The following is a 26,425-nucleotide window of genomic DNA, read 5'->3' on the forward strand; positions in this document are numbered from 1 at the left end:
AACTTTGTAGCCTTGAGTGGAGTCCAGGGCTGGCCAGGTTGTACGGGAAGCTTGGCTTCCTCCATTGCCCGGAAACCCAAGCCTCCTGCTCGCTTCATGGCCGCAGCCATTTTGGTTGGGTTAATTTGCATACTTGCTCCTGATTGGCTGGTGGGCATGGCTTTGTAGTGGAGTTATGGTCAATTTGCATATTACTCTTTTATTAGATAGGATTATTATTATTTAGCTAAATGTTATGGGAGTTTATGAAAATTTTCAGCATGGAGTCTCAAGTCTTCTAAGTTTATTTTTCTAAGCACTCTCCATTTGCCTCATCTCTTGTTTTACCACATCTACTTCCAACTTGTGCCATTGCTGGCCTCTCTGAGGAAGTTTCTGATGAGGTGGCACATAAGTGGACATGCCTATCCAGGTGCCTTGGGGCAGCACATGTCTACCACATTCCACTAGCACATCTACCTTTGCTTCTCTCTCAACCTGAAGTTCTTGAATTAGTGAAATAAGATTTACACATTCCAAGATAACCTTAAAATGTACATTTCCACCATTATCTCACCTTTAACAAACCACAACTTTTATTCATTAGGTTTGCAAACATTAAGGAACAAAGATGATCAATTGAAACAACCAAGTTTTCATTTACAACATATTGCACAATTTCCCTGTTGTATGGAGATTCATTCACAGAAACATTAACCAGTGAATGTCTCAATTCATTATTCAACACACATTTATTGAATGTCTGCCATTTAGAGCACAAAATGTGAGATCCAAACAAGCATTATGGAAAGACACAGAGAAACGGACTCAGCAGAGGTTGTAGATTCCTGGGTGGTTTTCCGAAGGGATGCTGACATTAGGCTTTAACCTGCCCTTGTGATCTTACATTTCATGATTTCCCTTAAAAGTTCATTTCTTATCATACTGAGTATATTCTGTGTTTTTCAAAAACACTTGTATTTTCTTCCTTCCCTTTATTTACTTTGGTGGTTCTCTACCTTCCCCCATATATGCGTATCTCTGAGTACCACCCATTCTTCAAGTCCTAGCATGAACACCCCCTTTTCAATAAAGCCTTCTTTGAATATGCTTGAATATGATTCATTGTTCTTTACTTTGAACCCCTAAAGCATCTGGTTATACCTGTCTTATGTGCCACTTTGTGTTTTGTTTTTTGTTTTTGCTTTGGATTGGCATTTGAGTATCTATTTACTCTCCCTTGTTAGGCTTGTAAACATCATAAAGGAAGGAATTACCCACAATTCACTTGGTATTCTACAAATGACTAGTACATCACTTGGTGCAAATTAAGTACTCATTTTTGGTGAACGGACAAATTAGTGAATGAATGATGTGGATCTAGAGATGAGCCTTGACAGGTGGATACATTTTGGGAAAAAGCAGGAGAGAAGAAAGTATTATGATAGGGTTAGGGAATGAAAAGCTAGATTCATCATGCAGGCTCAGTGCAGAGATTTGTTCCTGAAAGTCAGGGTCCAAAAGAGGAGGGTGGGGCAGTGATGGAGGAGTGCCATATGATTCATTCACTTGTTGGTGAGAGGCTGTCTCAAACCACCAGACCCTTCAATGGTAGCCTGCAATGCTTCTGGGATGACTGCAGCCTTCTCGGCCTCCGTCCTCCTGGCGGACAGCCTGTCCAAGCTGAGCCTACTGTGTTCTGTACGAGGCAGTGGCTTGTGATTAGTATGCGCTCTGTGTTCCCGGACAGAACAGATGTCTGTCTGCTTTTTCTGCTTAATGATGATGGCAGGTTCCCAATGATCAAGATCCAGTTTCACATTTTCTGAAAAACTGTTGTTGAGAAATTCTGTTTGACCATTGTGAGGTCCAGCCTCCCCTTTTGCAGGGAATCTTTGCTTTTCCAATCAGTATTGACGGAAGGTTTAGTGGATGTGAGTGGTGGCAGCACTTAGCCTTGCTCAGGTGGACCAGGTGATAGAAGGAGTAGTAGGCAGTTGCTTTCTTTTGCATTTCTTTCTCTCCCACTAACAATAGGAGCTTTGTTGATCTTGTAAACCCAGTGCTAGACGAAAATATTTGGCATTTGAAATAGTTTCTTCTTATAAGTTTCTCTTTGGAAGGGAAAATATATTAGCTTTTCTTTAGTTAGCAGGAAAAGAGTCAATCAAGTCCTTTCTTAAAATGATTTGGGGATGGAGAAGGAATGGGTTAAGGTTTGAGTGGAAATACATGTTCAGAGCCTGAAGAGCTGTCCCAGAATCTCAGAGTGGTACATCTGCGTAGTAGGGTTTATTTTTGTGTATGTGTTTTTCCTCCATTTTTATTGAGAAATAATTGACATATAACATTGTATAAGTTTGAGGTTTGCTCTGTTGATTTGATACACATATATTGCAAAATGATTACACCATAGTATTATGTAACACCTTCCTTAAGTTACCTAATTATTCTTTCTTTTTCTGGTGAAAACATTTAAGATTTACTCTCAGCAACTTTCAAGTATATAATGCAGCATTATGAACTAGAATCGCCATATTGTGTATTAGAACTTACTCATCTTATCACTGAAAGTTTGCAACTTTTGACCAACATCTATCCACTTCCTTCATTCTCCAGACCCTGGCAACCTGTTCTTCTCTCTGTGTCTATGAGTTTGACTTTTTTAGATTCCACATATAAGTGAGATCATATGGTATTTGTCTTTCTCTGTCTGACTTATTTATTTAGCATAATGCCCCCAAGATCCACCCATGTTATCACAAAAGGCAGGATTTCCTTCCGTTTTAGTAGTTGAATAATATTCCATTGTGTATATGTGTGGGGGAGCACAGAGACTTGCTTGGAAAGTTGTAAGGAGGACATTCTGAGAAAAGGGAAGTGTGTGGAAGGCTGCCTGCCCTGTTTATTGGAATTCCAACTTAGGGGAGACTTAGGGAAGTGTCCAAGCCGGCGCCCCTAATTATTCCTTAACCTTTCCAAACAAGCCTGTGTATAGGCAGACCCCCAGATGTTTACTGGAATCGTTATGCTTAAATCCCTGGATGCCCTTGCCTAGAGGACAATGTAAACACATGTGTCCTCTCTACTGATTGTATCTAAAGATAAAAATTTCAATAAAAGCCTACTGAGGCAGGCAATCAAGGCTAGATATCTTTGTGAGATCCTGTTTTTAATTTCTTTGGGTATACCTTAAAAGTGGAATTTCTGGATCATACAGTAGTACTATTTCTAATTTTCCATACTATTTTCCATAGTGGGTACCCCGATTTGCATTCCCATCAAGAGTGCACATGGTTTCCTTTCTTCCACATGCTGCCAACACTTGTTATCTCTCTTTGTTTTTCTTTATGACAGCCATTCTAACAAGTGTGAGATGATCTCATTGTGATTTTGATTTGCATTTCCCAGATGATTAATTGATGTTAAGCACCTTTTCATGTGTCTGTTAGACATTTGCAGGTCTTTAGAAAAAATTGTCTACTTAGGACCTTTATCTATTATTTATTTATTAATTTTTTTTTTTAAAAAATATTGATATTTAGAGAAAGAGGAAAGGAGACGGAGAGAGAGATAAAAACATCAATGATGAGAGAGAATCATTGATCTGCTGCATCCTGTGTGCTCCCAACTGGAAATCGAGCCCACAACCTGGCCATGTGCCCTGATCGGGAATAGAACCATGACCTCCTGGTTCATAGGTCGATGATCAACTTCTGAGCCACGCAGGCCAGGCCTTTGTCTATTTTTTTAATCAAATTGTTTGTTTTGCTATTGAGTTGTAAGAGTTCTTTATATATTTTAGATATTAACCCCTTGTCAGATATATGACTTGCAAATATTTTCTCCCTTTTTGTAAGTTGCTTTTCATTTTGTTAATTGTCTCTTTTGCTGTGCAGAAGCTTTTCAATTTGATTTGCTCCTATTTGTTTATATTTGCTTTTGTTGTTTGTACTTTTGTTGGCATATAAAAAAAAATCATTGCTAAGACCAATGGTAAGGAGACTTTCTACTAGGAGATTTATGATTTTAGGTCTTATGTTCAAATCTTTAATCTATTTTGAGTTAATTTTTGTAAGTGGTATAAGATAAGGCTCCAGTTTCATTCTTTTGCATCTAAATATCCAATTTTCTCAGGTCTATTTATTGAAGAGACTGACTTTTCTCCATTAAGTATTCTTGCCTCCCTTGTGAAATATTAGTTGACTGTATTTGTGAGGCTTTATATTTGGGCTCTCAATTATGTTCCATTGATCTATGTGTCTCTTTTTATGCCAGCATCATACTGTTTTACTATACCTTTGTAATATAGTTTGAAGTCAGGAATTGTGATGGATAAAGCTTTGTTCTTTCTCAGTATTGCTTTGGTTATTTGGGATCTTCTGTGGTTCCATACAAGTATTAGAATTATTATTTTTTTCTTTAACAAATGTCATTGGAATCTTGATAGTGATTGCATTGAATCTATAGATTACTTTAGAGAGTATGAACATTTTAACAATATTAAATCTACCAATACATAAACATGGGATATATTTAAATTTGTTTGTATCTTCCTCAGTTTCTTTTATCAAAGGCTTATAGGTTTCAGTGTATAGGTCTTTTAACTCCTGTGTTACATTTATTCCTAAATATTTCATTATTTTTTATGCTATTGCAAGTGGGATTTTTTCTCTTTCAATTAGTTGTATAGAAACACAACTAATTTTGTATGTTGATTTTGTAACTTTACTGAATTTATTTATTGTAACAGCTTTTTTGGGGGGTGAGTCTTTAGGATTTTTTTTACATATAAGATCATATCATCTGCAAACAAATACAGTTTTACTTTTTTCTTTGGAGGAAAAAGCTTTTATAACTAGTTGGATGACCTTTATTTCTTTTCCTTTCCTGATTGTTCTGGCTAAACTTCTAGTGCTATGTTAAGTAGAAATAGTGTGTAGGCACCTTTATGTTGTTCTGGATATTAGAGGGAAAGCTTTTAAGCTTTCACTGATGAGTATGATGCTATCTGTGGTTTGTCCTGTATGGTCTTCATTATTTTGAGGTATATTTTTTTCTAAGCCCAATTTTTTTTTACCATTTTTATTATGAAAGAATGTTGTATTTTGTCAAATGTTTTTTCTGTATCTATTGAAATCATTATATGATTTTTATCTTTCCTTATATTAATATGGTATATCACATTTATTGATGTGTGCTTCTCAGTGATAAATCCCACTTGTTCATTTTGTATAATCCTTTGACTGTATAGGTGACTCTAGTTTGATAATATTTTGCTGAGAATTTTTGCATCTATACTCATTAGAGATATTGGTCTGTAACTTTTTTAAAAAAATCTTGCTTATCCTTATTTTGCTTTGGTATCAGAGTAATGCTGGTCCCATAAAATTAATTTGAGAGTGTTCTCTCTTATTCAATTTTTGGAAGAATCTGAGAAAGATTGGTGTTAATTTTTTAAATGTTCGGTAGACTTCACCAGTGAAACCATCTAGTTCTGATATTTTCTTAGGGGATTTTGATTTCTGATTTCTTACTTATATTGGTTTGTTCAGATTTTCTATTTCTTCATGATTCAGTCTTGGTTGGTTGTATATTTCTAAGCATTTATCTATTTCTTCTGGTCTTTCCAATTTGTTAGCTTATAATTATTCATAGTAGTCTTTTAAGATTCTTTATGTTTCTGTGATATTAGTTGCAATGTCTCCTTTTCAATCCTGATTTTATTTGGCCTGCCTCTCTCTCTCTTATCTAGCTAAAGGTTTGTCAATTTTGTTTATTTCTTTTAAAATCCAGCTTTCAGTTTGATCTTTTCTATTGTTTTCATGGTCACTATTCCATTTATTACTGCTTTGATCTTTGCTATTTCCTTCCCTATGCAATCTTTGAGCTTTTTTTTTTCTGGCTCCTTGAGGTATAAAATTAGGTTGTTTATTTGAGATTTTTCTTTTTTGTTGTTGTGAGTGTTTGTTGCTATAAACTCTCCTGTTAGAATTGTTTTTGCTGAATCCATAGGTTTTGGTGTGTTGTATTTCCATTCTCATTTGCTTCAAGATATTTGTTTTATTTCCCTTTGATTTCTTCTTTGACCCATTCATTGGTTGTCATAAATGTGCTATTGAATTTCCACATTTGTGTACTTTCTATCTTTCCTCCTGTTATTGATTTCTACTTTCATACATTTTGGTCAAAAAAGATACTTGGTATGATTTTAATGTTTTTAAATTTTTAAGACTTGTTTGAGGCCTAACATATGATCTATCCTGGAGAATGTTCTATGTGCACTTGAGAAAAATGTGCAGTCTGCTGCTATTGGCTGGAACATTTTGTATATTTCTGTTAGGTTCATTTGGTCTAAAGTATAGTTCAAGTCTACTGTCTTTTTATTGATTTTCTGTTTGGATGATCTATCCATTGTTGAAAGCAGGGTATTGAAGTTCCCTACCATTATTATATTGTTGTCTATACTACCATCAGATCTGTTCATATTTGGAAGTTCTCAGATATTATTTCCTTAAATAAGCTCTAGGAGAAAACATAAACTGCTCTTGGAGCTGAAGGAACTGGGAAATTACTTCTTTGGAGGGATAAATCAGATAAATCTTGGAAGGCCACTGATCTGGATCTTAAACCATAAGTGAGATTTTTGAACTTACGACTGCAGGGAGGAAATTCAGAGATGGGGCTGGGGAAATACCCACTATGGACCCTTATAACTCTAGATATCTATGAATTTTTACCTCCAGGTTCTTTCTTTTCCCCCTGTTTATGTCCTACCTCTTCTGATTAAATTTGAAACTTCTCAAGTATTTCTAATTCTTGTTCCTAACACATGTTCAATAAACATTTGTAATCATAATGACTGATTCCTTCTGCAGTTTTATGAGTGTCATAGAAATATGATGTGTCAAGATTTAATCTGTGTCATGTCTAATCTTTGGAGGGAAAAGCTTTTAACTAGTTGGTATCATGTGAGAATGGACTGGGATATATTTGTTTATGTGATAACAAGGATTGAGGGTTTTAAACACAGGTTTCAGGTATGCTTTGTGGTTGCTGCTTACAGAGAGGTAATTATACTATGGCTTTAGTGTCAAGGATAAGGTTATTAGTTGAGACAGAAGTTTAAATATATGCATATGTTGGTTAAGCACCGCAGTGTATGGATATTGGTATGTAAAAGATGTTTGGGATAGGACCAGAATGCCTCTCAAATATAGTCAAGAGTTTTTGGTTGTTTCTCAAAAAGCTAAAACCCATTCAGTTGCTTTCTGGGGTAGGTCATAGCTAGGCCTGTTGCATTGAAGCCTTGAAAGTATAGTAAGAAATAAAAAAGGAAGGATGTGACTGGAGAAGCATGAAATTCCTCCTATAAACATAAGGAAGAATGCAGACTTGGCCTTCCCACTCCTGCCAAGTTTTATGTTGTGTGAATGGCAATATGCCCACAGATCTTAGCTTCTCTGACTTGGTAAATTTCTCACCTCACCCTGGCTGCTGAGGCCACCAAACTTTGGATAGGCCTCTGGAGAAATGAGATATGCACCCAAAGTCGACATATACTTACCACCAAGAATGTTTGATCACATACATATTTGCTGCATGGCGTATTAACTGGTTCAGTGGTTAAATGGAGTGACATAGCAACTCACCTGACTCTGAGTTGCCATTCTCTGTCCATCTTTATACTTGGACTAGTCTTTGAATATTGTCCTAACTCACCTTCACCATTGCTCAATTCATAACTCTGGAGTAATATCAGGAGTGAGAGGGGAAATGTAAACATGGAGTCAAAGAGTTAGAATTCGTTAGATTATCTCCAGCTCTGCTCTTGGCAGAGGTCCTCTAGTGATTTCATTCAAAAATCATTGCTTGGTGGGTGGAAGGAAAGTGTTGATGCCCTTTCTTTTAAACCTTTGCTAACCAGGAAACCTTCAGACTTGTTACGTAGGGTAACCTGGGCTAGGTACATATTTCTCAGACTCACTTTTACAGCCTTAGGCAGTTTTGAAAATCATTTCAGATTTAGGTGTTCAGTTTTGAACCATAAGAAAAGTTGGCGGGCCATGAACTGACTTATAGATAATAGGTTCATGTTCAAAGTTGATGGTGATCCATAAAATTATGCTTGGTTGACATCATGTCTGCTGAAGGAATTCTATGTGACAGGACACAAAATTGGCTATGATTTCCAGGGCTCTAGGGAAGCTCATTGTTCAAAAAAGTTCTTTCCCGACTTTTAATTTATTTTCTAAAATATTCCAAAGCATCCCCCTTCTAGTGTATAGTTTTATCCAGTTAAATTTATTCATGAGGGGTTGGCAATTTTTTATATCTATTGGTCAATATAGGGCCTGAGATCATCAAAGGAAATGGCTACAATAGCAATGGGACCAAAGAAGAAATTCTGGGTTATAGGTGGACAATTTCCCTTTTTCTTTTTCTTTTTTTTTTTTTTTGTGGCAAATATAAACACTATCAGTACCAATATTAGTATATTTATACTACTTTACGTTATAAATGAGGTACCTCAAAAAGCTTGAAATGTCCCTACTTCTTAGGAAGCAAGTGACTAAGACTTTGTTTAATTCTGATGACTGAATTCATTAAATTCTTGGAGGAGAAAATGACTGTGTGCTATAGCTTCTTCTTCTTATTATTCTTTTTGTAATACAGCCGATATTATTAATTCTCCAAAATACATACTCAAGATAGAAGCCAAAGTCTCGAGTTGTCCAGTTAGGAGCCTCTGATCTACTATGCTTACTAAGTTTCTTCTCAATATCCATGGCCAACATCTGGCTTCCAAATGAAAGGCTTTTGTTCCTTTCAATCACTTGCTGATATGGTGAAACTGCATTGTTATCCACAATGACATGACCTATTTTGGAATCAAACTTGACATCCAGTCTTGCATTTCTAATCAAATTTACAATCTGCCTTTCAGCTTCTTCTGAAATCATGTTCAATTTATCTGCCAACATGTTAATGCTGATACACTGGTGAATGTGACAAAAATCTCAAATATGAAAAGACAAGCCACCAAGAAGAAGTAATTTACAAGCACAGATTCCCATTCTCTCAGCTTTTTCTGACCCCCATCAAAGTCAAAGTTAACATAAGCATTCAATAAACTCTGTAATGGGATCTTTATATATGAAAGGTTCCTGTTGAGTAAGTTTGCCCAGACCTTTTAGCACCCGCTGGCGCTTTTGAGCATCTCTTTGTTGAGGCTGCTCTAGTCAAATAGTGAAGAATATGGACACATCATATGAATTACATTAAGACACTGTGGCTGGTAAAGGAAGAGATCAATAATGCCATCGCGTCTTTTGAGGTGGTTGAAGAAAACAGAGACCACGAATGAGATGTGTTCACTACTGAAGACACTGGCATGGCGAACTCAGAGTTATTATCTATTGTGTCTTTTAACTGTGTGAGGACTTCTGTGGCTGCATCCCGATTCTGCATTAAGATTTCAGAGGCCCGTTATCTGTGCTGTAACTTTTTTCTCAACTTACCTTGGTCCAACTTTGCCAGCTGTATGCAAATGCCCTAAAAACGTTCATGTAACGAAATGGTCTGTATAAAGTAGCTGCTCTCCTTTCTGGAGGAATCAGTGCCAAAGGCTTCCCCTGTTTTAAATTGCTGCCATGGAGACAAATCTTATGCATCAGCTTGGTGCATTAGTCATCAGATGTCTAAATACCTGGAGAGAGTACTTTGTCCTCCAAAATGTTTAGACAGTGAAAATATAAAAACTATTTCATAATAAATAGCAATTCAATTAGATTTGAAGGGGGATAATTAATTATAAATGAGGTAATCAATGATGCCTAGTGGGACTTTTGCGAGATTATATCACTAGTTAGAGATAAAACTTTAAATAAGATACCTGATTCATATTTCCACTGCTTCCTGGTATGGTGTTTGATTCATTTGCCCCTCACTGAAGGAGGAGGAAGAGGGGGTGTCATTAGTCATCTTTTGCGTAAGGTCCACTCAAACCTGATGCTACAAAAACATTACAGGAGAGTTATGTGTCATTGCTATGACACCCATATGACCACCAAGACCATAAAGGAGAAATGGAAATTTGAGGGATTGCTTCTTCTCTCAGGGAGCAGCAAATTTGAGAAGCAATGTGATTTGCCCAAGTTAGAAACAGTGTGGCTAACTTGACTTGTCAGAAATAATGAATGTGGATACATAACACAATCTAGTCAGGATCCTCTGGCCCAGAACCTGGACACTGTCTTTGGAAATAGAGAAGAATGGGTATTGTGATTCTTTTCATGCTTTGAATTCTATTAACCTAATTCACCCAGTATTTAGAAGTTCAGGTGCTGTAACTTCCATCTCACCTTTTGCCACATGGCTCAGAACTTGGGCATCAGGACCACAAATTTGGGGGTATTTAAATAGTCCTACCGTTGCTTAGTCAAATCTGAGTAGAAGTAATATTGCTGTTTGAATCCTGGAACCTTAGCAATAGAAAGAATGGAGAATCCTGTCCACTCTTTTTCCTAATTTGGGTGTCCTTAAGTGGTGGCTTCTAGAAATGCATCTAAACCTAAGATTTATCCCTTAGAGACCTAAGATTCTATGCTTTTTAACATCCTCTAAGTAAACTATGACTCTGAATTTCTGATCTAATGATCTAGTGTGGAAATCTATACATGTACATAAAACAACATAGAGTGATAATGGCTATCATAGAATCAAGGTTTATGTTCCAACTGCTTTTCATATTCCTAATTTGAAAGTCATTAGTTTGAGATTAAAACAGATAAAGATTTCTTGTGAAAATTATATCTACCGATTATGTTTAGAAGTCCCTATATATGAGAAGGGTGTATAGTTTGAAGCTACTCAGTGTGTAATTGATGCTACAGTGTGTCTCCTGTAACATGACCATGCCCTACTCCCTCCTCATCAGCCTGGCCCTGTGGCCAGCTTCCTCTGGGGGTGGGGGGCAGGGGAAGGCTGTGGTTGACTAGAGATGGGGAAGAGGGCTGTAGAAGGAGCCAAGTCTGTAGATTCTCATTCCTATAAATTCCCACTCCAAAGTGTTGGGGCTTTAAGGAGGGTTTGGATGAGGAAGGGATGGGGTAGAGAAGTACACATCCTGCCCAGTTGGACCCATCTTCAATTCCAGTCATGCTCAGCCAAGAATCTGACTATAGTGAGAGCCAATCAGGCAATTTATGCAATGTTTAATTTTCTTAAGCTATTGTACTTGTATTCATTCTATAGTTCTGGAACAGGAAATGTGTTCAAAACATTGGAAGCAATTTAAGCTGAATAATTTTGCAATAAATATGTTATATGCCAAAGACAAAGCTTAGGTCAGTGGTCACACCACACCTTGGAATGAAACTAAGAAACAATGGAGGAGATCAGATTTTAACTCTCAGAACATTGGGTTCCTACTCAGAGTTGAACAAAGAGCCTTGGGGCTGGCCAAGTGGTCATCCCTAGAGCACCAGAGCCCTATGCTGGAGTGCTGACTAATTCTCAGCCTCAAGATTTTCCTTTCTTGGAAGTGTGTGAACAGAACATTCATATAAGTAATTAAGAGGGCCAGTAAACATGTGATGAAAAATATTAACTCATTAGGTACCAAATAAGAATTTGTGAATTTGTGTCCTTTTTGTAGAAAAACAGTATATGGTAAGTGTATAAATTTCTTAGGGCTGCTATAATAAAGTACTAAAAACTGGGCAGCTTAAAACAACATAAACTTATTCTCTTCTAATTCTGTAGGCCAGAGTCCAAAATCAAGGTGTTGGGAGGACCATGCTCCATTTATGACTGGGTAGAACCCTTCCTTGCCTCTTGCTGGCATCTCGTGGTGGCATTTATCCTTGATGTTCTTGGGCTTGCAGCTGCGTTTTGCCAATCTCTGCCTCTGTCATCTCATGGCATTTTCCCTGTGTGTCTTTGTTTTCTCTGGCATTTTCCTCTTCTCATAAGGACACTAGCCATATTGGACTAGGGTCTGCCTTGATTTAACTGATCTTAACTTAATTACATCTGCAATGGCCTTATTTTCAATAAGGTCACATTCACAGGTACTGAAGGTTAGGATTTCAACATATCTTTTCCGGGAAACACAATTCAAGCCATAACAAAGGGCATCCTATTTTGTCATTGTTTGTTCTTTTAAATCTGATTTTTACTGGCTATATACTATTTCATTTAAATTAAAATATCTATCAACATGAAGAATTATATGATTACGCTTAGTTTGAGTCAAGGTTTAGAGAACCGAGCATATGTTTATTTTCATGCTACTAGCATATAATTACTTGATACAATTCCCCTTGACTGAGTAATCTTACTTTCAACCAAAGAAGTGGCTTGAGGGACAGGGCTGAGGGCCGATGTCCCTCCATAGGGATGAGTAAAGGCTCATTTTGCAAACTAGTCAGGCCCTGAGCCTCTGACATCTGTAGAGTTTTATAGTCTTTGGGACAGAAAATAGAGTTAATATCATCTAAGTAACAAGCAGGGTAAATTCGGCCCCCCTGTTCATGCCACTTCAGAGAACCTTAGGCCTGAAGAAGATGGTCCCTCTTGTAGGTACTGCCAGCCCCTCTGTGTGCTCTCTGCCCACTCCATTCCACGTGCCCTGAGAATTCAGACCAGCAACTGCATTGACACTGGGTGTTGCACACTTCTGGGCCATTGGAACCCAGCCTACACCAGGTGAACAGCACGTATGTAGGCAGAGCTTCTAACATGAGCTTCTGAGCTCCTCAAGGGCCAGACCAGTGCTGTGCTCATTTTTATATACTCAGGATTAGGACAATGATCTACATATATTGGTGGAACCAAACAAACTTTTGTGTGGCCCTTTCAGGGTTATTCTTGGAAGACTCTGATTATAGACAGCTCATTGTAGAGACCACTCGAAGGGGCCACCTTTTTACCTTAGCAACAATCAAAGCCAACTCCCTTCCTTCTCACCTCCCCCGACCACCCTGTGTTTTCTGTGTTCCTGCTGTGTGTTGTGACTCAAAGGCCTTTGGAGCCCTTAAAATAGGCAAATGGGCACCTGAGCTCACATCCAAGCTGAGCCAGCCCTGGTAACGAATGGACAGTGGCCACTGGTCAGTACAGGTTGTGCCCAGTTGAGCTCCCCAGAATTTTGACAGGCTAGTGAGGAGTATACCTCTGCTCTTCTCTCTCTTCTGGAAATAAGCAGAAAGCATAGGCCATTTTCCTGGGGAAAGGCTCAATTTCTGAGAAAGAGCTGGTGTCCAGAGACACCAGAATGTTCTAGAAAATCTTTCCTTTCTCTTTCTCCTGTGCCATTCCAGGACATTTTTAATGATGTTGTGGTAGATGGTTTTAGTGAGAAAGCCGGCCCTGCCCAGGCTCTGCCCTGTTGGTGCAGCTTACTTAGAGTATCATGGTAACATTGCCGATGGGAAAAATACAGCTGAGCTCCTGTGACTGGTGCTGCTTTCCTAACAACAGGCCTGTGAGCAGACTCCGGTGGGAGATGAGAGTGATAGCAGAAATGATGTTTCCTTTCATTTGCCCAGTGTTTATAGGCTCTGGGCAAAATTGCTTAAGGAGACATCTCCAATTTGAAGGAATAACACTGGTACCATGTTGGAATAGAGATGCTTGATTAATAAATGTATTGAGATGAAAATGTACAGCAAACTGTGGCCTCACTCTCATTTTTTACAATAATCAGGTAGCAAAACATCAGTACTTGGGTGCTGGAAGATGAAACAGCAAGGCTTCAATTAGAATACATTCTTCTTACAGGATCCCCAATTGTACCATGTGTGTGAAAGGATGTTAGAAAGGCTGCCTAGGCAGGGGAGAGAGACCTGGGGTGACTCCAGTGTTTGGTTTGGGCTTGGGAATTGTCTCTTTTTAAAAAAAATTTTATTGATTGATTTTAGAGGAAGAGAGATGGGGGAGAGAGAGGGGCTAGGGGGAGAGAGAGAGGGAAGAGAGAGAGAGAGAGAGATATTTGTTGTTCCATTTATTTATGTATTCATTGGTTGTTTCTTGTATGTGCCTTGACTGGGGATAAAACCCACAACCTTGGTGTATCTGGATGATGCTCTAACCATCTGAGCTACCTGTCCAGGGCGGGCCTGGGAATTGTCTTAATGGTTTTCCAAAAGGGCAGTAATAGTTTGAGAACCTGGATCTTTGAAGAGCTTCTTTGAAATAGACCTGTTATCAAAACACTAACCTACTCCTGCTCAGGACCAGGTTCCCTGCTCTCTTTAAACACACACACACACACACGCACACACACACACACACACACGCACACACACACACACACACACACACACACGCACACACATATCTTTGATTGATGTGCTCTCTGCAGATTTTCTATGGCCATTCTTTTGATGTTTATATTACCATGTTATAATTAGAAACTTTAGCAACTATTGAATGCTTGCCATATATCAGATTCTGTAATTTACTTGCATTATCCCATTGATCCTTCATGGCCCTGCCATGTAGCAATCATTAGCATCCCTATTTTACAGGTGAGGAAACAGAGGTTCAGAGAAGTTACATGATTTGCCTCAGTCCATGAAGATGGCCAGGGGAAGAGCTGAGACATAAAGTCAGATCTCTGCTCCATTCCACTATATTTTGATGCAAGAGACATCCGAGTCTGAGCAGCAGGAACTCACGGCATTGCAGTGCCCCAGGGACGCTCCTGGGCTGCACTTAGGGTTCTGTGGGCATTTGTGTGTCTATACTGCAGAGACACTCAGCACTGGATGGCACTGCTCTGACCTAGAGAGTTTGGCTTTAACTAGTATAGGAAATGCATGCGTTAGTTTCCATTCTTGAGATCTCTGTTTCAGATGAATCACCTCCTGCCTTCTACCTCCTGGCAGTGGTGGGATTGAATGGAAAAAGGTTTTGTCAGCAAACAAAAATCCTGGGGGCAAATTTGCTCACTTCCTCTCCCTCCCTCCCTCCCTTCCTCCCATATTAAATAAAGTTTGAGCACTGTGTGTGTGTGTGTGTGTGTGTGTGTGTGTGTGTGAGAGAGAGAGAGAGAGAGAGAGAGAGAGAGAGAGAGAGAGAGAGAGAGAGAGATTGTGATAGGAGCCTAGGATATGGTGGGGGAATTGATCAGACAATCTCTATTTTCCTAAAGTTGACATGGCTTATTCATTTAACCTTTCTGAAGATTTCTTCATCACAATATGAGAATGACAGTGCCAACTTCAAGAAATTGATGAACATACTAAACTAAGAGAATATATGTGAAAGTACTTTATAAATTTTGAAGTGCTCAAGAAATAAGAACCATTGCTGTCATTTATATCTTAGTGAGTTAATGAGATAGGACCTTGTCTCAACTCCTAGGATTCCTGCCAAGAATCAGCATCTCTTCTCTTTACTGCTTGCTTTCAATTCAAATTAAAACAGTCTTTGAGTTCCTACTATGCTCAAATACATAATCTTATTTAATCCTGGAAGGTCTAGTCAATCAGGAATAAATTTCCAAGGTATAGTTTAGCTCCTTTGCTTTAAAATAAAAAGGGTGACCTTTTATATATATTTCCTACAGCTTGTTTTATCCATTTAGTTAATTATCTTGGACAAGTTTCCAAGTATACCCCGTTCTTTTCAACTTTAAGAGCACTTAACTCTTTTTAACAGTTGCATAGGATTTTATATGGTTTAGCATTACATATTTAATCAGTCCCTTCTTCATGGGCATTTGCATTGCTTCTAATTGTTTCCATTGCAAACAATGTTTTAATGAAAATCCTTGTATACGTATCTTAGTGAATTTGTTTGCATTTCTGTGATATGAAAGTGGAACTGTGGGTTGAAGGGAATTTATGATTTATATTTTGATAGATACTGTCAAATTGTCAAAAGAAGATAGTGTTAAATCTTCCAAAAAGGTTATACCAATTTATATTATTTTTCACTGTGTAGATGAGTACCCCACATTCTTGCCAACATAAGATATTCTCATTTTTAAAGACATTTGACAAACTTATGGACAAAATTCACATTTAATTATCTACTTTGTGTTTCTTGTTAACAAGACTGAGCTTGATTTTTGGCTTTTTTATTTCTTTTGTAAACTACCATTTCATATCTTTCTGCCTTTTTTTCCTATGGATTGTTAATTTTTTTCTTTGCTGAATTGTAGGAGATCTTTATATATTTTGGATGTTAGAATTTGTTTGTTAAGTACACAGAAAGGATTTACTTTTTGTTAATCTTCATTAAACTTTCCCTTACTCCCTGTTCATGGGTATTAATCTCCCTTTCCCTGAGAAGCTCTGTGGGTCATAAAATTCCCTCCCTTTTTTGGCACACCAGGTGCAGAATCTTGGCACTGCATTTTTGAGAAGCGTCTACCATTTAGAATGATATCATAAGGTTATTGCAAAGAGCATAAACTTTAGAGACAGGAAGTCAGATATTGAGTGTTGATTTTATCACTTACCAGCTAAGAGACATTGGGAGAGTTGCTTAATCTTGTCCTTCTGTTTCCTTAGTGGAAGGTAAGATAATAATATTTGCTTTCTCCAAGGACCATATTCTCCCCAAAGGCTGGAGATGTTTAGAAGTCTCTCTTGTGGGAGATTAGGACATCTAAAGGCTTTAAGAAGGAAGGATAGCTAGGTAGTAAAGTTATACAGACCAAGAAGGTCGAGGAACTATGAACAAAGCTTCTTCTGCCAAATTGGCAAATATGGATTTTTTATTTTTAAATTGAGAAAGAACATAAAATAAAACTCATGGATTTAAGAGTTAGATGTGATCAATGTTGAAAATTATACACACATATGGAGTTACCACGCCCAGACATGTAAAATTTCTATCCTCCTCAGAAAGCTTGCTGCACCCTCTACATAATTTTTACTTTCAACAACTTTCTGACTTATATGGCAGTATATTAGTTTTCCCTGTATTTGTATACCTATAAATGGAGTCATACAGTATATACTCATTTGTGTCTGGTTTCTTTTAGTCAATATAATATTGTGACATTCATTTATACTATTTCTTATATCAATAGACCATTCTTTTAAATTACTGAGAAGCACTCCATTGTACGGATAGACTACAATTTATCTAATCTCCTGTTGATGGACATTTGGGTTGTTTCCAGTTTTGGTTGCTATGAGTAGGAATGCTATAAAAATCCTCATTATTCTTCATTTCTTTTGGGTACCAGAGTGAACTGGTTGGTCAAGTACATTGTTAGTTTTATCGGAAACTGCCAAACAGGTTTCCAGAGTAGTTGCACCATTTTACAGTCCCACCAGCAATGTTAGAGAGTTCCAACTGTTGTTTGAACTTTTTGATTCTGGCTCTGTTAGTTGGTGTCAAATAGTATCTCATTGGTTTGGCAAGTTGGAATTTAATGTCTTGGTTTTCAATTGTGTGCTCTCTGTCCATATCAATTAATATTTCTCTTTTTCCATGTATGTTGCTTCTCCAATGAGATTTGAAATTCTGCCTAATATACTTCCTTTACATGCTGGACTACACCAAACACAGGGCCTGGAACATAATGGGTGCTTACTATTTAGTAAGGAGGACAGATGAGAAAGGGCTGTCACCATCCAATGCTTTTCAAACCCTTACAATTGTGTTGGTTTTCAAATATCTTAGAAAAGACTGGCTCTGGTTCTCTCTCTCTCTCTCTCTCTCTCTCTCTCTCTCTTTCTCTCTCTCTCTGCCCCCACTCTCTTTCTCTCACACATTCTCTCTCTCTCTCTCTCTCTCTCTGTCTCTCTCTCTCTCTCTCTCTCTCTCTGATAATTAGGTAATTAGGTTTAATCAATAGTCAGGGCTTCTTAGCAGCCCTGACTGATAAGAAAGGTGTGGTGGCAATTTTTTTGTGTCAATATCTGGTCAGCAATAACTAGTTTAGGAGGGCAGAGAAACAAATGATTTGGTCTTTCTTATTGGTTAGCTTCCCTCTTCCACCTCAGTTGGCCTCCTTCCTGCATTTTTTCATTAATTGATGCTACATAGTATACAAATTATTCTTTCCTTTACCTTTTAGATTTTTTTCTCCTCTCACCTTAATATATTCTGTTTTTAAAAACTAAATGGACAAATGAAATAATTTATACTGTTAATTTTTTTTCTTCCAAAAATGGAAGAAAATAGAAAACTATTCACAACCTAAAAATTATCTGAAGATTATCATAGATTGCCTGATAACTTGTTTTGCTCTCTAAATGTTATATAAAAGAATCCATTGAAGCTCTTCTATTTGTTAGAAATATATTTTTTTTTCATTTAAGTTCTGGGTGTTCTGGTCCAGTGGGGAACACCTCAGGCAGGACTCTTGTACAGGCTCCAGCAAGACCTTGCATGAGGACTTGAGACAAATTACTAATCTCCCAACTTACCTTGCGTGGAGGAGGTCATCGAAAGGACAAGGCCACCCATTGACCTGCAAGCTGGACTTAGGCAACTGGAGGTTCCTCACCCAATCCCCTTGTCCTTGGAATGTGCATTCTGCTCTCTGTTCACACAGTGGGAGTTGTCTTCAAGGTCACAACCTTAAGAGATCAATGTGGTGGTGTGACCATCTGGTTGGTATATGTGACTGAACCCAGGTAAGGTCTCTACCTTAACTTTTAAACTTCCGGCAGGCAGGTATAGTATGTGCTCATTTGCATCCTCCCAAGACAAGCCTGGTATATAAGTTCCCTTGCTTATTAAATTTGCCACATACCATCTGGAGCGGCCTGTCTCTTTCTTCCATCTCTCCTTGCCGTTTTTATATGGAAATCTCTGAAGTTGTGAACAAACATTATCTGTCAAACCCTTATCTATCAGTTGTGAGAGATTTGCAAAATATTTAAAACATCAGAGACTGAAAAAAAATGGTAAGGTTTTATGCAAGTATTACTGCCTTTTTTAAACTTTACTTGTGATAATGCATATAACGTATATTATACTTACTCATTCTTCTTGTTTTCTTCCATATATTCAACACATATCAACTGAATACCCACTGTGTGCAGGGTTTCTGCTGGGTGCTGTAGATGTACCTGTGAACTAGACAAGCCTTGTGCCTGGCTTTGCAGCACTCGAACAGTGTGGCCATGACTAACAGACAAGCAATCAGATCATGAAAAAGAGTATATGTGATTAGGACTGTGGCAGATGCTGGCCAGAGCTGTGAGTCCTTCACTCGGGTCTCGGGGTCAAGACAAGCTTTCCAGAGTAAACTGCATCTGACTAGGATGAGTGAATCAGACATATTTAGGCAAAGGGACAAGGGGACCATTGGTTTAGCCAGAGATGGGAGAGAGGAGGTTCCTCCAGGACCTGAAGTTCAGTGTCACTGGGGCTTATGGACGGGGGACAGTGAGGACAGTGCTGAGGGATGAAGTAAGGATAAAGGGAGAAGCCAAATCATGCTGGGCCTTCTAAGTCGTGTTAAGGAGTTTGTCCTGTATCTTAAGAGCAACAGGAATCTTTTGTATGGTTTTAAACAGAGCAATAAAATAATCAGATTTGTTCTTGAAGAAAGATCATTCTGGGTTGTTATGTGGAAGTTGGGAAGGGGTGAGCCTGAGTGCGGGAAAACCTCCTGGAGAGGGCTGGGGTCAGACTTGGGGGCCCCCAGTGAGTGGAGGGAAAGTGGTGGCTTTGAAAGATGGTTTGATCCTTTACGTTATTGCCTAGTTTCCTCAGCAATGGTGGTTGGCCAGAAGACTTGGGAGGACACGGACACGTTGGAAATCCTAATGACCTCTTTCAGTCTCCTGCGTGCCATTTCTGGGGTCAGAATCACAAATTTAGAGCTGAGTGAGACTTAATAAAATCACCAAGATGAATTCCAGGGTGTATGTGACTGTGAGAATTTCTGAGTGTGCCGGCAGCATGCCAATTGTCAAGCTCCTTCCTCTCTGAGCGGCATGATGCTAAGTTTATTCCTCTGAGGAAAAAATATGGGCTACTATTTCAAACCATCAGTTCTCTCAAAGTCTATTGTCCCCGAGTCCCCAGAGGTGATGTTCCTGGTCTATCATATGGCTGCTATTGCTGCGTTCCTTGAGTACTTGGTGTTCAGTAATGCTTCCTGGTTTTTATTTTGCAGGTGGTCATATTGTCCATTAAAATATTCCTCTCCCACCACCAAAGCTGTTATATTGTGTTTTTCTTCATGGTTTCCAAAGGTGAAAAAGGGTCACCCTGTTAGAGTCAGCAGGCTCATTACCCAGGGGTGAACTGGACTGATCTACCCGCAGGAGCTTCCTCTTGAGAACTGGCTTCCCACAGAAAGGAAAAAATGACAGAAGATGATGACTTGTGTACCTGTAGTTTAATCAAGGAAGTTTGCAACCTGCAGTGTTGACATGTAACCTGAGAGCAGAGCTGAGAGACCATTACAATCACCAGAGGAGATTGTCAGCTGTAGCCACAGGCTGTGGATCCCCAACTCTTCCCAGCAACTACAGGCTGGTTTGCTTACCCACGTGGAAGCGGGAGCACCGCGCCAGGGCAGAGAGCATCCTCTGCTGTCTTGGTGAGCAGCAATCAAAGTCCCCAAGTGCCACCTGGGGAAAGCTGTCCCTTTAGCTCCTGAGCCATTAGTTAGGATTTCAGCCTTTCCCTCCTGCTCCTGGAGTCCCTGGCCCTGCAAGTGCAGCTCATCTATTTTTGGCTCACTACATTTCTTTCCTACTCCGCTGTGTTGACATTTTGGATACAGAGTTTCATTTGCCCGCTTGGAAAATGCTTCCCCCCACCGCCCACCCCCTTGCCACCTGGACTTTGGTTCAGGTCTGTTGTTGTACCTGTGGCTGCTGGCCTCTTGGTCAATGCTTTTGCTCATATCCAACCCCTTTGTTTTCTTGTGTCTGACATGATAGATACATAAAGTCAAAGCATGAAAGAAGGCCACTTTCTTTGACTCTGTAATACAGATGCCCACTGGGCTCACCCTGGCTTTTCAAGGTTGAATGGAATTCACTTGAACCTTTCTTCCTCTGGCAGTAGGATGCTTCCAGTCTCTCTGGGGGGATTTTGCATGAATGTAGTGAGATGGGCAGTTTTCCTTCGTTAACTCTGTTTATCTGCTTTGATTGAATTCAGTCAGTTTATTGTAATGATCTCAGCCTCAGCGCTCCCTGTGTGCTGTTCTTTTTCCTTTTCATATTACTCTATGCTGGAAACATCTGCTATGCTCTTACTCCCAGGAATCCTATCTGCACAGGATCTAGAGGGCGCCTGACTTTACCTGAAGCTTCAGAGTTGTCAAGGGAACTTATGTTTTAACACTGCAAATCATTTAAATCAAATGATCATATCCTGTCTGATTTTTTTAAAAGCTCTTAGAGGAGACTGTCACAGGAATTTCTCTTTGGCCTCCTCTCCTCCCCAAACTCCTCTGCTTACTGCTTTAGTTGCTCTACTCAACTGCTAGCTTCCGTGAACAGAGAGGCTGATTGAGTTGCTATTCGGTTTCCTGCCTTTGGGGCTTACTTTCCCCCTTTCAACGAATCCAGTCAGAGTCTGCTGTGTGCTGGGTCAGCTATGGCTGGCTAGAAAGAGCTGATCATTTTCAGGGGTGGGGAACATCTGGCCTGAGGGCTGTATAAGGCCCGAAAAATTATTTGGTCTGGCCCTGTCAAGGCATTAGGGGTGAGTTAATTAAATGTTTGGCCAAATATAGCAGGCTAATTTTGAAGTTGATGATTTTGTATAGCCCTCAAATGATGTTATAAATATCCAAATGGCCTGTGGCAGAAAAAAGGTTCCCCACCCCTAGTTAAATATTCAGAAATTTGGGGACTCTTGGTAGCTTGAAATTGGCCATAGGAAGAGTATTTACACCGCAGAGATTGGCAAGTGCTTACAAAATCGTTCTTTGTTTTTGTTAGTCATTTTAGTTGGCAGACCACCACTTCAGAAAGCTTACCTGTGGAGAAATATCCTTTCACTCATTACCCTTGCAGGCATAAATGGCTGCTATGAATTGTGACATTTTTCTCTTCATCACATGTTCATGGTTGACTCTGCTGCCTGGCTTAGCTGAAATATATAGAGAATGTGCTGGAGTTTTAGATCTGGACATACATGGGTCACTGTTGGTGGGAAGACAAACTGGGTCTAGTTTCCTGAGTTAAGTCCCTTTTTGTGCAGATGTAATGTGACGCCCAGACCAGTGGGGCTAGGCTCACTAAGAAGACATTTGTGAAGGTCAGAGATTGCACCACCTCCTGTTCCTGTGGGAGGATAAAGACAAAGACCAGAAAGAGGAACCGGTAGAATGAGTGTTGAATGCCATACTAAGGGACTTTATCCTTATTTCCTGCATTACTGAAAAGCAGGGACAAGATTGAGCAAGTGGAATTTTACCAAGATTTACCTGTGAATTGGTACAGAATAGGTTGGGATGGGACGTCTACTAGAATGAGGGAGACTATGTCCAGAGCTGTTTTAATGGGAAGCTCTCCACTCTCCCATGTCCTACACTCTTATTAGTCTGTTTCTTCAAAAATTTCTTCCTATACCTCAGATGAGGCTAGCGCAGATCATGCTTTCTTTTTGCGTAGCCTATGCTAAATAGCTCATTAGTGTTCCCAAATGAGACTTAATTGTTTCATTTCTTTATGAAAATCACTGAGGAGAAAATTGCTCTAATGGAAATCCCAATTAGAACCCACTGCCAGTAGCTGCAGGGTCCCATGAATGAGAGATTAACACTGCTTGGCCTTTGACTCTCACTTAGCGGATGTTAACCATTGCCCCATCAACTCCAACATTTGGGAAACTTTAGTCTAGGCCTGGAGTGAAGTTCTGTGACAGGATATAGCATAGTGGGTAAGCTAGTGACCTGGGATGCTGGGACTAATCTGTGGTTTCTGGGCTAGGTCTCCTCCTCCGAAAACTGAAAGCTTTTTAGCGTAAACTGGCACCGAAACTTTGGGGAGTCAATTTCACTGAATCTACTGAGGCTGAATCTGTGTATACTTTATGAACCAGAAGTTCAAGTTCCTGGCATCTGTTCTAGAGAAAGACTTATTCATGGGCAAGGAGACATGACATCCCTAAGCACCCCTCAAATTCACGCCAAAAGAAAGCAGCAAAACGTAGATGATGAGGTCAGGCAGACCTATCATGTGCCATCTCCTGGGCTCAGCTTTCTCACCTGTAAAATGGGAGTAATAATACACAGAGGCTTCTTTTGAGTTTGAGATAAAAAATTCACATAAAGCACTTTGTATAATATCTGACATAAATTTTTAATAAATACCAAGTAATACTTTTATTTTTAAATTGTTTTAATTATATAAAAACGTATTGTACTTGTAAAAAGAAAATGGGAATATTACAGCTACGGCCAAAGTTTTTGGTTATTCATTCTTTAAGCTATTAATTCTCCCCAATATTAATCATTCTTAACCCCCTACTTAAACCCTCCCCCCCCACTGAGGGACAATTACTCTTGACATTTTTGGATGTATCTTTCCTGATCTTTTGCTATACATGTGTCTATCTCTATCTCTATCTCTATCTCTATCTCTATCTCTTCCCTGCCTTTATCAAATATTAAATTCCTACATAGAGGGACCTGTTTTAGATTTTGATTCTTTCCAAATAATCTACTTATTACATTGATCCATTTGGTTCTCTAGTTTTTAATATGTCTTGACACCTGGGAAGGCGGTTCCCAATTCAGCTCTTTTATAAAATTATTTTGGTTATTCTTGCTCTTTTGACTTCTAGAACTAGTGTGAATGTTATGTGAAGAAACTGACTGGATTTTGATGGAAATTATATTGCATGCGTAGATTTATTTTGAGAGAATTGGTGACGATAATGATACTGTTGATGAGGGTGACAAGGATTGATTTCAGATCTCTGCCAGAGCACTTTCTGGAGTTCCCAACAGGACCAGTTAGGCCACTAAAGACGACAGGGCTGGTGATGAGCCATCTTCTCTGTGTACCATTTCTTTCCTTAGATGAGCCTTTTTTCCCTGAATTAAATCTCCTTAGAACACAGCATAGATGAGATCTGAAGACAGTTTTGATTGAGGTCAGACATCAGTCGGGAGCAGAGTGATGCTTATAGCATGTGCTCCACTCAGCCATCTGACCTGCTCACGTTTTCTGAAGGTCACATGGGCTCAGAAGCCAGGGTCCATTCCCAAATCTTACACTGGTGCTTGGGCAGTGAGACTACCTACCATATGAGGACCCCTTTCAAATATGATGACTCTTATGGGAAAGCAGATATTCTTCTAGTAATTGCTGACTGAGAATACATATAATTAAAAAATGCTACTTGAATGAAGTAATTTGTAAATTAAATTAGATTTATCATTCACAAAATGGGTACATACGTATGGAACATATTACTTATTTGGCTATAGATGGTACTTGGTGTCTACCTGGATTGCAGAACACCTGACTCCTATTTCAGGGCATTCTATGATTTAATTGAAGATGAAAGTCTGTCTCATGTCATCCCACTTTTTTGGTCACATCCTGTTATACTCCTGAGACATCTTCCAAACTAAAACTTATATTCAAAATCACCAAACCTTTATCTTGTGTGTGGCTCACCTTTCCTCTCCTATACATGTGTTCTAGGTACCCAGGATATAGCAATACATGTTAGCCTTTTAACCAAATGGCCTAATCATTGACAGATAAAGCCACATTCATGTGTGCACTGACCCCTGGCCATGTAAAAAAGATAGGAATAGTTATGAGTAAGAACAAATGGGCCAATACACAGAAAGCCATCTGTAAGCTGTGAAACATTATACAAATGTTGTTTTGCTACTCAGCACTATAGAAAGTTACAAATGAAATAGCCACCTTGGCTCTGCCCTTGAGACATTTGAAACCAGCTGGAGGCTCAGATCTAGGTGGAACAATTAAGGAGAAATTGCAAGGTAACTGGGAAAAAGCTCCTGAAGATGCAATGAAAGATTGCAGCCTTAAGTGCCAATATAGCACAGGGAGCTGCTGTACTCAGAACCAGCTCTAACGCCCAGTGCAGGTGCTGCAGCAGCCCATTGCTCTGGCCTGGCAGCAGGGTCCCACTACTTCACCTTCCTCTCTTCCTCCTTTGTCTTTAAAAACTCCTGGAGAACTTTTCAAACTGAGCCTTCCAGTTACTTGGGGCCCCTCTTTCTAATTGCTCTTTGCTCTGTGGCTTGTTCCTCCTCCCATATGGCAATATTAAATTCATGCTGCTGGCGGTCTTGGGCCTTGTGCTCTGTGGTACTTGATGCTGATGAAAACAATGTGGAAAAGAACCCACAGCAGGCTCTCTGTCCTGGGCTGCAGTTCAGAGTCTGTGTTTTGATCACTTCATTTATTATGCTTGCATTTTGAAATGGTGAGCACTGGAACCCACTGTTCTTTCATTTAAGAAAGTCCAGGGATGCTGGGCGGTATTCACAGGTAATTAATTTGTCAGGGTAGGAGAAGCAGTCTTACTAAATACAAGCAGGAAAAAAAAAATTCACACCTCATCTAGCAGTTGATTAGTTTTACAAATGATCATGAATAACATAAAAAAGTATGGGTGGGGAGTTGGGTAGTGGCAGGGCAGACAGACCTGTAAATGGATGAGGCTTTACCGCTAAACCTGATGGATTCATATATTTTGCCTCATAAAAGCCTGTAGTTTCCCCTTGTAAATGAATTCCTTGTGGCTACCATATCAATCTCTTAGATAAATAAGTGTGCCTTATGCGGTCCATGTGTGGGCAAAGGAAAGACTTTCTTTCTTTCTTTCTTTTTTATTTCTTTCTTCCCTTCCCTTCCCTTCCCTTCCCTTCCCTTCCCTTCCCTTCCCTTCCCTTCCCTTCCCTTCCCTTCCCTTCCCTCTCTTCCCTTCCCTTCCTCCCTCCCTCCCTCCCATCCTCTCTTCCTCCCTTCCTCCCTCTTTTTCCCTCTCTCCTCTCCACTCCCTTCCTTCTTCAGCTAAATTATACTTTAAATTGACTCTAAACTAAAGATAGCATAAACAAGTTTTCCAAACTCAAAATTGAAAGGCATGGTCTGGTGGTCTGATGAGAGAATATTTGAAATCACCTGGAAAACTCAGGATATAGCCTATAGATATAGATATAGATATAGATATAGATATAGATATAGATATAGATATAGATAGATAGATATAGATAGATAGATAGATAGATAGATAGATGATAGATAAGAGAAATCTCAGCAGATAGGTTGATTGTTCCTCTAGGATTTGGATAATTGACAAGATTCCAATGTCTGGAATTATCAAGAGTTTAGTGTTTGTGAACTGTATGAGTAAAGTTGTCTGGTAAAATCCATGTAGTGAACCTAGTGATACCGTTGTAATTAAGCTAGTTATTAATAAGAGAAAAGGAGCAAAGGGAAAGCCAAATACTATAGGCGTGTCATCTGGGCAGCTTTGCCAGGAAGCTACAACTTTCCACTCCCCA

The 26,425-nt window shown here is 39.2% G+C and overlaps 1 pseudogene; it reads right to left on the reverse strand.

The window, feature by feature from the left end:
• Nucleotides 1–1,544: 1,544 nt before the first annotated feature.
• Nucleotides 1,545–18,396, reverse strand: LOC103290204 (eukaryotic translation initiation factor 3 subunit E-like; annotated as a pseudogene).
• Between the last annotated feature and the right edge of the window lie 8,029 nt (nt 18,397–26,425).

Source organism: Eptesicus fuscus, chromosome 9 (genome assembly GCF_027574615.1).
Source record: "Eptesicus fuscus isolate TK198812 chromosome 9, DD_ASM_mEF_20220401, whole genome shotgun sequence".
In the NCBI taxonomy this organism is placed as follows: domain Eukaryota; kingdom Metazoa; phylum Chordata; class Mammalia; order Chiroptera; family Vespertilionidae; genus Eptesicus; species Eptesicus fuscus.